We start from the raw sequence: 13244 nt of genomic DNA, 5'->3' as shown, positions 1-13244 counted from the left end.
TGCAGAGAGAGTGCAGAGGAGCCCAGCCATGCAGGCCTTGCAGGGCGCCCAGAGCTCCTAACAAGGTACAGACGGACAGCCAGGAGACATGCTAAAGCAAGAGGTGGTGTGGAGGGGGCTGTGGCTACCCAGCGTTCAACAGGTCGGTGAGGGCTTCACTGACGTCCACTGATTTTGCTGACCTGAGGGATGACTGAGAATGATGGGGAGGAGAAAAACCCATTAATGTCAGCTGTAGCAAGCTGCAGGCCTCCGGGGGCTCCTCCCAGAGCTGGCATCTAAGTGCCACCATCCCACTGGTGAGAACTGAATGAAAGAACCCCAGGGACAGAGTATGGAACTTGGGAGGGACCCACAGCTGGAGGAGAGAGGGATGGAAATGAAGGGGTTTACCTCTCCCCAGATGCCACCAGAAAGGAGAATCCCTTCCTTTAGAGGGGGGGCACCTACAAAGGCCAGCAGGGGGAGAAGCATGGGGGCTCAAGGGGCCTCTGAGGTCCTCACACAGGAAGCCAGGTCAGTGGAGTTCCACCATTCCTCCATTCATTCAGGCGACAAACGTTTATTTAGCACTTTGTATATACTAGATGCTCGAGGGCTCACAATCCCATCTACAGCACACCTCCATTGCCTCATTTCATCCCCACAACACTCCGTAGGCGGATGCCAACATCCCCATTTTACAGACAAGAAAACAGAGGCTCAGAAAAGTCAAGCCATTTACCTAAGGTCCCACAGCCTGCAAGGGGCAGAGCTGGGATTCAAACCTGGGAAGTGCATCAGACTCCAAAGCCCACGCTCTGGACTCGTACTGCACTGGCCTCTCTCAGGACCCGGCTGTAAGGTGGCAGGGACGTGAACCACCAGTTTCAATACAGGACAGGTGAGTGTAGGGAGTGCGTGTGCACTGACCCCTTCTGAGGGAGCAGGAAGGTTAGGCGGTGCTATGGGGCGGGGCAGGAGGCATTTGTCCGTTTACTTACACATTCATTCATGCATTTCCTCAGTCACTCAACATTCATACTTGTCCTTACTCAACACACACACGCGGGGTAAGCACGTGCCAAGGGGCAGATCTCATGCCAGCTGTCGAGGACGCAAAGATGATTAAGACCCAGCCCCTGCTCTTGAGGGGCTCAGCACACTCGGAGGAGGCAGACGCGGAAACAAATCGCTGCCACCCAGTGCGGGTGCCCCCAAGCTGGGCAGAGTGCTGGGGGAGCCCTGGAGGAGGAGCCCCTCCACCGGAGAGTGGGACACTGGAAGGGTCGTTTACGGTGGGCAAGAGGAGACACACCCTCTTCACAGTGGGGGAGTCATGTTCCAAGGCGCAGAGCCACGAGAGGGCCTGGGGGCTGCATGGGGCAGGGGTGTGACTGGGGTGGGAAAGTGGGGGCACAGGTGGGGCTCAGAGAGAGGCCGGGTGAGAGTTTGGACTTTCCCCAGCAGACATGGTGCTAATGGAGGGTTGCAACCTGGGTAATGGTCTAATCAGGTTTGCATTTTAGAGAGGAGACAGCGGTAGTGACCGAGGAGGTCAGAGACAGAGGCAGAGAGACAGAATGCTCGGGCCGACAGAATCCTTTGTGAACATCTCGTGCTCCCCCAGCCCCCTGCCCCATCTTCCCCCTCGCTCGGGCCAGCCCATGCCCCGTCTCTGCCTCCCACCCCCACAGGGCTTGGGCAGGGAGCGCAGGCGTGTTAGTCTGGGTCCCCCGGGAATCAGATGTCAAGACAGAATGAGACGTGCAAGAGACACATTGGGTGGGGGACTTCGAAGGATGAAGGGGCAGGAATAGACGGCAAAAGCCTCCTCGGGCTGCAGGCGGGTCTGACACCCGTGAAAGGGGAGAGGAAAGGAAGGAGGCTTGGGCAGGAAGAGCCGCAGACGGCAGTGCAGCTCTGAGGACGTCCTGGACAGGCCCTGGGAGCCCCGAGCAGAGGCTGTCTGCAAGGGGAGGTGCGCACTGGGCCGAGACAGCCGCTTTAGTGCCCCGCCGTGCTCGGCTGTGGCTGGGAGCAGCCCGCAGACAGCGTGGCCTCAGCGTGGACGGCGCAGTGGAGCCCCAGGGTGCAGCAGCTGGAGGCTGTCCCCTCCCTGTCCCTGTCCCGCATCCCTCTGCCCACCCAGAGAGGCAGGAAACAAAGAGAGGAAAGATGAGACCCTCACACTCGGCGGGTTCAAGCTCATGCGGGCCACGTGGCCTCCCAGAGCTTCTCCCTCCGACCTGGAAACTGGCCCATCATCCGGATGTGGGAGGGCGGCTGTGAGGACGCATCGAGGGCAGGAAGGCACGGCACCTCTGCTCGGCGCCTGGCACAGGAAAGCACGGGCGTGGCGAGGACCAGGTGCCCATCCGAGTGGGTTAGAAGGGGACCCCAGGGCTTGGCCGGGGGTAGGGGGTGTGGGGCGAGTGGGCAGGGCCGTCTGGACAGGCCCCTGCGTGGCCCCTCTCCCCGCAGGCTACGGCAACCTGAGCCCCCACACGATGGCCGCCCGACTCTTCTGCATCTTCTTTGCCCTCGTGGGGATCCCGCTCAGTCTCGTGGTGCTCAACCGCCTGGGCCACCTCATGCAGCAGGGAGTGCACCGCTGCGCCCGCAGGCTGGGGGGCGCTGGGCGGGTGAGGGCTGCCGGAGCCAGGGGTGGGCTCCTCCGAGAGTGAGGGCTGCGTGGGAAGCCGGGTTACTGGTGGGGATGGGAGGGATTGGGGCGTCCCTGGCCAGGGTGGGGTCCTGGGTAATAAAGGGGCATCCGCGGTGGAGACCGCGTGGGGCCTGGGAGACAGGAAAGACACGGGCAGAGAGGGCACAGGCTCTTGGCCAGAAACCTGCAGAACACAAACCGGGTGAAGGGGCCCTGGGCAGCCCCCTTCTTACTGGGGCAAGCGCTAGCTGCCCCCAGCACGACTCCCCAGGCTGCCTGCTCCCTCGGCCCCCAGGTGCTGGCAGAGGCCGCGGGAGCGGGGCTGGGCTGGGCTGGGGCGTGGCTGAGGCACTGCGCTGCTGTGGGCACCCGCAGGACCCCAGCAAGGTGCGGTGGCTGGTGGGCTCCGGCGCCCTCCTCTCGGGCCTCCTGCTCTTCCTGCTGCTGCCGCCGCTGCTCTTCTCCCACATGGAGGGCTGGAGCTACATCGAGGGCTTCTACTACTCCTTCATCACCCTCAGCACCGTGGGCTTCGGCGACTACGTGATCGGTGAGGCCCCCAGCGGGCGGGCTGGCGGGAGGGGCCATCCGGAGATTCAGCTGCCTCCACCTCCCACTCCCTGTTCCCGTGGTGCAGAGACACAGCCCTGCCCGCCTGTGCTGTGTGATGGGCTGAGGTCGCTCCTGACATCGTGACCTGCCCTGAGAGGTCCTCACGTGGCCACAGGCCACCCTATCGTGCGGAGAGCGCTCCAGATAAGGGGAGTCCCTGACCGCCTCCCCTGTCCGTCCTCGCCCCAGGTCTCCCTTCCCCACTTCACTCCCCCACTCCGGGGAGTGCCAGCCCATCCCACAGCTCCTGGGCTGGAGGTCACAGCCCTCGGGGTCAAGCGGCACAGTCCGGAAGGCTCATGAAACCCCAGCCTCCCCAGAGCCCCGTTGGAAAAGGATTGGCAGCCAAATTCTGCGTGCCAGCAGGGCCAGCAAGACAGGGCCTCGTGGTCCAGAGGACCCAAGGCGGGGTTTAGTCAGCGGTCACTGCCCCGCTTGGGCAAGACAAGTGCCCCAGAAGCCACTAACCTTGCATGATAAAGCTGAGGCGGATGCCCAGCAGGTGGCAGTGGAGGGACATCCCGTGCAGCGTCAAGGGTGGCTGAGCCAGCCCAGCTTCATCATCCCCCTCTTCTCCCACCCTGGCCTCAGGGGGCTTTGTACCCTCCCTCTGACCCCGTGGCCCTAAAGTGGGGAGGAGGCCTTGCTCCTCCTCACGCCTTCAACGACGGACCCCCTCCTGCAACACTGAAAGGAAGTTTTACCCAAGAAACTGCTAACTCAGCAGATTGTCACCCTCATTTTACTGACGAGGACGCTGAAGCTCAGAGAAGCCAAGCCATCTGCCCAAGATTGCACAGCTCTGAGATATGAATTCTGATCTATTTGACTCCAAAATTCATACCCTTTCCAGACTGCCTAAAATGTCCCTCTTCTGGGTCTCAGTGTCCTGGTCTGTAAAATGAGGTGATTGCTAAGACCCTTCAGTGCCTTCTGGCCTCTGTGTGCAAGGAACCCTTCCTGAACCTCTCCTTCCCCAGGAAAGGGGGCCTGGTGCTAGGGGCCTCGTGCTACCCCCTTCCTGAGCTCCCTAATCTTGGGAGGAGGGCTCTTGTTCTGGAAGGAACTCCTTCTACCTGGGGCGTGTTCTTTACTCTCAGAGTAGAGAGAGGTGTCTGAGAAAGCTGAGCCCTGCTGCTCCAAGAGCCACATATGCCCCCCGCACAGCTCAGAGAATGATTTTTGGATCTGTCTTCTCTTCTCTGTTCTGTCATCTCACTTGTCCAGGCAAGGCTGTTGCATACAGTTGCACGGGTTGGGCACTGCACGACCCTATAGGTTTGCCATTCACATAGAGCATAATGAAGATGGCACCCATGGAGTTGCAGAGCCCTCTCTCCTTGACCCCCCTTGGCTCCCATGACTTTTAAAAATTATAAAGGCTATCATGTCACCTGCCGAGCTCTTCTGAAAAGCTTCATTGTTTTCCCATAGTTTCAGGATGGAGTTCAAAATCCATAACTAGGCCCCGAGGGCCCTGCCTCCCTCTCCAATCTGAGCTCTCTCCCTTCCACGCTGCGTTCCAGCCACCGTAAATATCAGAAATACCGTTCTGGCGGCTGTAGCGGCTTCAGCCCAGGGCCGCGTGGTCTGACGGGTCCTGCAGGAGCCTCCCTGGGAGGCTGGTCTGGGGAAGCCGAGGTGCAGTCGGTGGGAATCTCCATGAGGATGTCCTGAGGCCTGGCAGTCCCCGCGACAGAGCAGGGCAGGGCAGGCAGAGGGAGGAGGGGCAGCCCTCTCTAGACGCGGGCACTGGAAATGGGAGGAAAGGCCTCAGCCATCATCAGGGAAGAGGTGGTGACATCGCACAGCCAGTCTCCAAGGAGGGCTGATCAGGGTCCCTGCCACCTGTGAGCCCCCGACTGGGAGCAGCAGGGTGGGAACAGGCCTCCAGAGCCCCTGCCAGCACACCCTGACTGGGGGGACCTGGCCCACCGCAAGGGCCCTTTAAGGCCAGAGGGGCTGCCCATGCGGACCACGCCTGCCCGGCCCCCTTCACCACCTCTCCAGAGGTTTGCTGCCCACGCTGCGTCCCTCTGCGGCCATCGCAGTGCCTCACGGCAAGTGACGACACTGAGAGCCTCGCTGCTTCATCTGCAAGGGCTCTTTCTTATACAGATGGGGAAACTGAGGCCCAGAGAAGGGAAGGGAGTTGAACAAGGTCATGAGTGGGCAAGTCAGGGCAAGTCTAGGATAAAGCCCCAAGCCAGGGCTCCTCACACCACCATGTTCCAGAATCTTCCACCCCTGGTCCTGAAATCTCTGAGCTTTCCTTGTCCTCCAGCAACAGGGTCAGCTCCTTTCTTCAGTGGGAAAGCCGAGGCCCCCACCTGGTCCCTGGGCGTGGGCAGGCACAGGGCGCTGTCGTCACAGCCACTCCTCTGTCCGAAGGCCGTGGCCAGCAACGCGGCGCCGGCTCTCAGCCGCCTGCTCCTCCCGGGCCCACAGCCCTCGCTCCCTCCAATTGCATTTGCGGCTCAGTCCGCCTTGCCAGCTGCCGGGTCTCCTGCCACTTGTGATTTCAGCTAAAAAATGAAATAAAGGGGGCTCCCCTCCGTGACCAGGAGCAAGCCCAGCCGGCGGGTGGCAGGGCCAGGGAGCTGGCTCGCCACTGATCTGGTTTGCGGCCGCCAGCGGAATTGTGGCCCCGTAACCCAATCGGCCTGATCCAATCCCAGCTCCCGCCACAGCAGCACTCAGCAATGGGCTGCAGCCTCACCCCCAGCGGGGGTCCAAGAGAGGGGCCGTCCTGTGGGGCCTGGACAGAGAGGCTGTCTGGGGGCCAGCGGGACAGGGCGAGCAGCAGACAGGCGGGGCAGGGCGCTGAGGCACAGGTGGAGGAAACGGGAGGGCAGATCTCCACCCTCTGAATGACCCCAGTCTGACGAGGGAGGCAAGACAGACCCCCAGGGAGGGAAGTAAGTTACAGACAGAGCGTGCCATGGCAAGTGTTATCCAAGACACAGCGACCCCGTCTGCCCTTCCCAGCCATTGTTACCCAGTACGGACTGCACCGCGCTGCGGGATTTGATGGGAGTAAAACAACCAACCGACCACGGGTCTGGGCGCTGTCAGCCCTGGCACCGTAGCTGCATCAGCCCGTGTGGTCCCCCGGCAGTCGCGGGAGGAGGGCCCTTACCGTCTCCACCTGACAGCTGAGGGAGTCACCTGCGGGACGAGGGGAGGTAACCGGGCCAACAGGAATTGGAAGTGAACAGCATTCAGAGCTGAGGGGACAGCAATCACAAAGGGCCTGTGGCAGGAAGGATGACAGATATGCACGGGGAAAGAGCGGCAGGGCAGTCAGAGGGAGAGGCGTGCTGCAGAGGTAAGGCTTTGGAACTTCATCCTAAAAACCCCGGGAGCAATTATGTTCCCCTGCAGGAATTTCACAGGAGAGGGGTGTTCAGACAGATAGCAATCACGTGCTCCTGAGAACTGAGGCAGGACTCGTACCCCAGCGGTTTCACCCGTTCTTCCTAAACCCCCTGGCTCCAGCACGCTGCCTCCTGGCAGACGTGAGAAAACCAAACACAGAGACAGACAAATGATAGAGCAGGCGTCAGAGTCTCCTGGAGGCGTGTTCGAGCACGGACTGCTGGGCCCGCCCCAGAGTCTCTGAGTCAGAGGTCTGCAGTGGGGACCCCATCATGTGCATCTCTGACAAGCTCTTGGATGACGCTGATGCTGCTGGTCCAGGGACCACACTTTGAGAACCACTGGGACAGCGCATAAACAGAATCCCTCAGAAAGACAAAGAGGAAATACAGCTTCCAAGCCCAAGCACCAATCCAGGGAGGCTTCCTGGACTCCTAGGGAGGTGACCGTGAGACTCGGAATCAGATCAGTGTGTGTTTCCCATGTTCTGTCCCGCTGGCCCCTCAGCTTGCTCATGTGACTCAGCCATGCTGCCGCTTCTGTTTGGGGAATGTGGTCCTGACTTTGCCAGGCCTCCATCCTCTGACCTCGGCTCTTCCCCAGGGATGAACCCCTCTCGGTGGTACCCGCTGTGGTACAAGAACACGGTGTCCCTGTGGATTCTCTTTGGGATGGCGTGGCTGGCCTTGATCATCAAACTGATCCTCTCCCTGCTGGAGATGCCAGGAGGAGCGTGTTCCTGCTATCGCCACAGCTCCAAGGAGGACTTCAAGTCCCGAAGCTGGCAGCAAGGCCCAGATGGGGAGCCGGAGTCCCACTCCCCACAGCAAGGCTGCTGTCTAGAGGGGTCTATCGGAATCATACAGCATCTAGAACCCTCTGCTCAGGTTGCACACTGTGGCAAGGACAGCTAGTTTACTCCAGTATTTGCTCGATCTTCCGCCTCAGTAACAAGACCTCTCATCTTAAGCTTGGCACATGACTACCCAGACTAAAGACTACATTTTCTCCTGCCTTGAGGCTAGGTGCAGCTATATGATTAAATTCTGCCCAGTAAGATATACAGAGAAGTATCCTGTGTGACATGGAATGTGACTTTCAGATGGGGCAAGCCATTCCCCTTTTTCCCACTTCCCTACTCTAGCTGGCTGCAATGCTGATATGGTGGCTGGAGCTCTGGCAGCCGTATTGTGCCATGAAGTAGGGGCCATGTTTGCAACTAGTGGCATAATAAGTAGAAAGAGCCTAGATCCCTGATGACTGCAGAGCCATCATAACAAACCTGGACTGAATACCAGCAGATTTCACTTATGTGAGAGAGAAATAAACATCTCATTTAAGACACTATCATTTGGATTTTTCTGTCGCTTATAACCAAACTTAATTCTGATTGACATACACACCCAGAGACAAAGAGAGCTTCTGAGACTGGAGCCTACAGAAGGAAACCACCCCTTCCCCAAGTGAGTTTGTCCAGTGAGAATGGATTGAGGACTGGACTGCTGGCCCCCCATACCTTCAGAGACCCTCCAGATAAACTCACTCAAGATTTACTGATAACGCTCGGGACTGCTACAACCAGCAGGTGGCTGGTCCCAGTTCAGCTGCTGACCCCTTGCTCATTCACACCACAGAAAAGCCTAGGACAGGCCAGTGGGCTCCTCCTGCCTCGCCCTGCCCCCCCACGTTTGAAGGCTCCAGCCAGTTTGCAGAGCCAGGTGGGTTTGAGGAGGCCACTTCTGTTTGCAGAGAGTCTCACCTTGAGCGTTTCTGTCTCTCACTCAGGGCTGCTACTAAGGCAGCACATAACGTATCGGTCCCAACCACACACACCTACACACCCAGGTCCTACAGCCCAGCCGGGAGCCCCAGGCTGTACCAGCCAGCACCCGAGGGTCACCTGGGGCAGCTGGGTTCTTGCTCTCAGTGGGCTCCCGTGACTCTCTTCCCTCCATCCTAGGGGTGGCATCACAGGGACGCAGGGAGCTCCATGTGGCCCTTCCCTGAGGACAAACCCGTCAGCCTTGGAGCCCTCCTGGAACTGGCTCAGGGGCAGCCTTTTGGCCAGTGAAGCTGCGAGGCTGCTACACCATCCGGCTTGCACCATCCGGCCTAAGTGGACCAAGGCCAAACCCAGGAGCAACACCAGGGAGTAAACACAGGGTCCACGCTCACTTCCCGAGGCCCCCAGCCTGGGCAGAGGGAAACGGAGGTGAGGAGATTGCTAGAAGCCTGGATGTGGCATCCTGTGTACTTACCACACTCCAGAAAGAGGACTCAGCAATTCAAAACTGGGAGCAAGGGACAGGCCAGCGTGCTGGGTTGGCCACTGTGATCCCAACTCTATCTCGCCCCAGGCCCCTTCTCCTCATGCCTGGCCCCCTGGACTCAGCGTGTCCCTCCCCGTCAAGCCCTTCACCTCTCCGTGCCCACCCCTCCCTACCCTCATGCTAGGAAATGCTTGCCCCAGAGGGCACCAACCTGGGGTGCCGGGAGCCCAGAGGAAGGCTTCTGATTGGCCAGTTCCTCCCAGAGGTCTGCTCCACAGCCAATGAGGAGAGTCGCTGGAACTCTGAAGTCCAAATCCAGAGCATGGGGTGGGGCTGTGGGTGAATGGGGTGGGGGTGGGGTCAAGAGAAGCCAGGCTGGGGGCCACCTGGAAGTTCTGGATCTGAGAAAGGCACAAGAACAGAGTGTCAGACCTCAGCTGGGAGACCACAGGCCAGCATGGACAGTGAGGCTTGCACGTGAGCGAGAGCGAGGGAAGGCAGGAGTGAGGATGACGCGACAGGGGAAGGCGGAGAAAGCCGTCTCGGGGTCTCTGGGTAAGGACCCTAATCATTCGTTACTCCCCCCAACCTCAGCCCGGCCACCAACGGCCTTGAGGAGGGAACGGGCGTCCTCAGAGTGCGGCCCTGGAGGGTGCTGTGTTTGGAGCCAGCCCACCGGTGTTGAAATCCTGGTCGCACCGCTGGCCAGCCCTGTGACCCTGGGCAAATCTTGGATCAGTTTTCTCCTCTGTGAAGCGGAGACAAGAGGAGCTCAGATCTCCCAGGAGGCAACGAGTGACCGCACTGAGAACTGAGAATGGCTGCATCGGCCCAAGGAAGCGCCAAGCGCGTTCCAGCGGTCAGCGTTCCACAGCCTGGCCCAGCGGACAGGGACGGGACGCAGAGGCTCCGCAGGGGTGGGTACGTGGCAGCCAGCACCTCCGCTGACCCCTCCCGGGGCCCGCCAGCCGGCTGGGCTGAGCAAGCGGTGACGCAGGACTGAGCCCTGCCCTTGGGGGGCTCCCAGGCTGACACCATCGCACTGATGGCCAGGATGAGGGGACTGGACACGCGTGACTCAGGGAACCTCGAGACAGAGACAGGAAGAGCAGGCCGAGCATGCAAATGCAGGGCCAAGGGACGGTCCGCGGCCACCATGCAGGGCAGGCAGCCCTCTGACACTGGTGGCTGCCTCTGCCCGCCCTCCCGACGGCTGCCCTGCTGTGGCTCCAGGGTGGCTGAGGCCAGATGAGATTCAGCCTCACGGGGGTTCCCGGTGTGACAGCAGTACCTTTTATCGTCGTCGTCACTCTTATTAGTTATTGTTATTTCTTAACGGTTATTGGGTGCTTATTACATGCCAGACACTGTTCGAAACTCCTCACTTGTGCTCAGTCACTACGGCTCCCATCCACTCTGCAAGAAGAGAACTACTATTTTCATGCCGTTTATGATGGGGAAAATGAGATCTTCAGTGAATGCTAAGAGCAAAGGCAGCCACCCCGTTCCTGCGGGTCACCGGAGGGCTGCGGCCGGCCCTCCCTGTTGGGGGGAGGCAGGGAGTCTCTTCCTTTAAGCCCTGCGTGATCTTGGCCATGATCTTGGCCGGCCACTCCCTTTCTGCCCGGCAGTTTCCTCACCTGCAAAACAAGGGGCTGTCTGCAGGGAGCCTGACTCTTCCTGCTTCTCCTCCCTCAGCCTCCGACTGGTTGTTCTAATTAAGCAGTTTCAGAGAAGGCAGTTCCCAGCCCCACCCGCCTCAGTCCCCCGGGCTGTCTGAAGGGTTTCAAGCAAGGAGGTTCTTTCTGTCTCACACACACTCACACACACTCTCTCCTCCCTCTCTCTCTGTCACTCACGGGACCTGCAGACAGCCCCACAGGAGGACCCCTGCATACAACCGCCCAGGCCCTCAGCCCGGCCCTCACGGCCTCCGCAGAGCCACAGGCACGGCTGAGGGAGGGCTGCCGCCAGTGCCAGCAGCCAGCCCAGAAAGGACCTTGACTCAGAGGAAGCCAGAGGACTCATCAGGCAGAGACAACAGCCATGCTGAGAGTCCACCATCCCCAGTTCCCCGGGCCTTCACCTCACCCGGCCCGCACCCCTGGGCTCCAGGCCCACGCTGTGCTGCCCTGAAGCGGGGCCCATGACCGCCCTGCTCCGCCCTCCGCAAACCACACACAGCGCGGGTGTCACTCGCTGCTGTCCCTGGGCCCCCACCCCACTGCCCACCCCCCACCCACACACACACACTGCTGTCCCTGGGCCTCCACCCACTGCCCACTCCCCACCCCCCACACACACTGCTGTCCCTGGGCCCCCACCCACTGCCCACCCCCCACCCACCCACACACTGCTGTCCCTGGGCCGCCCCCCACTGCCCACCCCCAACCCCCCACACACACCGCTGTCCCAGGTCTACAGCTACACTGAGGCTCCCTCCCCTCCCTCAGCAGACAGTGCTGGACCCTGTATCCCCTGCCCCTCGTTTGCCCTTTGCTAGCCAAGACCATCTCCAGAATTGTCCCTTGGGGCCTAGGAGAAGCCACCGTCATCCCCCAAGGCCTCCTCAGCCCATCCGTAGGGTCTTTGCGCAAGATTTCCAGTCTCCGCCCTGCCCCAAACACAAAACCTCTCCCAACCCATCGGGGACCCCACACCAGCCGGAGGCCTGGTGGCAGGAAGAGCAGCCAGAGCTGATGCCGCCCGGGCAGTGGCCTGCTCGCCCACCCCACCAGCACGTTGTCCAGTTGTGAAAGCAAATCCCTCCAGACCCACCGTCCACAGCCACTGACAGAGCCCCCTGCCCTCTGCCTGGCCGTGGGGTAGGGCCCTGTTCAAAATGCCTACGCTCCAACCTTTCCACATCTTAGATCAACTTTCATCTCATTTATTCCTCCCTGGACTCAGGCAGATGTGTGTCTATATCCTAATTTATCGTTTGCTGAGCGACATTTGAGAAGACAGGAGTCTCAGTCTCTCCATCCATGAAATGGAAATCTCGGACCGACCTTGAGATTGTATTGATGAGTGTGGGGGAGGACGAGGGGGCTGGGTAACAAATGAGACAGCACCCATCCATGTTGGGCTGGGACAAAATAGGGCTCAAAAATATCTGCTCCCCTCCTTTAATCTTCCTGGGCTCAAGCTCCCCCCTTGAGCGCCTTTCATCAGGCAGCTCACGAAGCCGGTCTGCACCCCTTCCTCCAGGAAGTCCTCCTGGACTTGCCTGCCCTCTAGCCTCCAATGGACTCGAGAGGGGCAGGATATGAGGCGGGGTGGAGGGAACACATTTTGCAGAGCTCTGGGAGGCGAGAAGACAGACTGTGAAATGAGAGGGAGGGTTGGTGTGTGTCTTGGCGGCTCCCCAGCAGCCCACTGGCCACGGCGTCTAAGGGTCAGGTCATTGGCCTGGGGGTGGGGCCAGAGGGCTGGGTGGGGGTGGGACTTCGGCACCATTCTCTCGCGTTACTCTAGCTTGGCCCCCCCCCCGTCTCCATCCACTCTCCGACTTTCTCTGAACCCTGAAACCCGTGGGGGAGTGAGGGGGAGACAGGAGCTGACCTGCGTGGACTGCGTCACCAGGCGCCTTCGGTCTGTGGCTCCAGTTCGATCAGGCCTGAGAGGGAACGTGGCGGCGGGCAGGAGGAGAGTTCTCCCCGCAGGCCCTGGTCTTCGCAGTGGCTGCGCTCCCAGGGCAGCGGCACCGGCTGGGTGCTAGTGACAGCACCTCCCTTGCCCCTTTAGCCCCAGGTGGCAATGAGTCCTCACTGTCGCTAATCCCTGGGAGCTGCACCATCCTACACACGCTGACCTGCCCGCACTCTACACACGTTACATCACATGCTCTTCAGTGGACCCTTGGAAAGTGCCGTTTGTTCCTGGCAAGAACCCCGCTGAGCCAAACTCGCAGCGCATCAATCTCCCACCACCTCTTTGCAACATGGCTGGGGGACCGCGGCTCAAAGCACTGAATTAAACCCACAGAGGACTCGATCCAGCCGCCCTGACCAGGGAATGGCTCCAGCTCTTGCTCTGGGTAATGGCAAGAGGGTGGAGACCCAGACAGGGTGCCAGGCAGACCCCATCGCCCTGGCCTGTGGGCAAAGCAGCGTGTCCTTGACCTTGCAGAGAAGTCAGGCAGGAAGGGACAGGCCCTGTCCCCAGCACGGAGCTCCTCCATCAGACTGGGAGCTCCATGGCATCAGAAACGATGTCTCCCCCACCTGACCAGGTGCTCCCTACACGCAGGACCCGTGTTGTACCTTGTTATCCCCAGTAGCTAACTCAAGCACAGACAGCTCAGCGCAAAGCTCAGAGACACAAATGTACCCAGC

General features: G+C 60.2%; 1 pseudogene; it reads left to right on the top strand.

The window, feature by feature from the left end:
• The first annotated feature begins 2288 nt into the window (after positions 1-2288).
• Positions 2289-6845, top strand: LOC105821433 (annotated as a pseudogene).
• The last annotated feature ends 6399 nt before the right edge of the window (positions 6846-13244 follow it).

The sequence above is a fragment of the Propithecus coquereli genome, unplaced genomic scaffold (assembly GCF_000956105.1).
Source record: "Propithecus coquereli isolate 6110/MARCELLA unplaced genomic scaffold, Pcoq_1.0 Scaffold574, whole genome shotgun sequence".
NCBI lineage: Eukaryota > Metazoa > Chordata > Mammalia > Primates > Indriidae > Propithecus > Propithecus coquereli.
This window is presented reverse-complemented; position numbering and strand designations above follow the sequence as displayed.